The sequence below is a fragment of the Suncus etruscus genome, chromosome 20 (assembly GCF_024139225.1).
Source record: "Suncus etruscus isolate mSunEtr1 chromosome 20, mSunEtr1.pri.cur, whole genome shotgun sequence".
NCBI lineage: Eukaryota > Metazoa > Chordata > Mammalia > Eulipotyphla > Soricidae > Suncus > Suncus etruscus.
This window is the reverse complement of record NC_064867.1, coordinates 11,672,048-11,672,645: the sequence shown is the minus strand read 5'-3', so window position 1 is coordinate 11,672,645 and position 598 is coordinate 11,672,048. Positions and strand designations below refer to the sequence as shown.

The following is a 598-nucleotide window of genomic DNA, read 5'->3' as shown; positions in this document are numbered from 1 at the left end:
AATCCTAAAAGGTAGTGTTTTTCTACATATAAGACACAATCTAATAGTCATTAGAATAAGGGACCAGAAAAGAATGTTCCCCCAAACCCGTTGATCGTCTATGATCATAAAAAGAGCAGCCTTCATGCCATGCTTTTAATGAAGGGATAAGAAATGTAGACGGTGCTTCTTGGCCTTTTGTTAGAGCTTCTTCTTTCAAAATTAAAATTTGTATTTGGTCTATGGTCATACCACACTGACAGTGCCCGATTTCATCTGATCTTGAAGCTAAACTGGGTCGGACCTGGTTAGTACTTGAAAGGGAGACCACCTGGGAGTACTAGGTGCTATAGGCTTAAAAATATTTTTAAAATTTAAAAAAAATTAAATGCATATTGACTGGGAATGTCTGGATTCATTATCTGTCAAAAAGAAAAGTATAAGGAAGATTAATATTTTGAGTTTTTTGTTTTCTGTGCCAAATTTTGTCACTAATCTTTAATTTTTTAATTTATTATTTATTGCTTTACAATTCTATTTATTAAATTTTGAGTTTTAGGCTACACAAGCCTGTGTTCAGAAATTACTCCTGCTCTTTGCTCATTAATCACTCCTGGCA

The 598-nt window shown here is 33.4% G+C and overlaps 1 pseudogene; it reads left to right on the top strand.

Moving 5' to 3' along the window:
* The first annotated feature begins 217 nt into the window (after positions 1-217).
* Positions 218-335, top strand: LOC125998538 (uncharacterized; annotated as a pseudogene).
* The last annotated feature ends 263 nt before the right edge of the window (positions 336-598 follow it).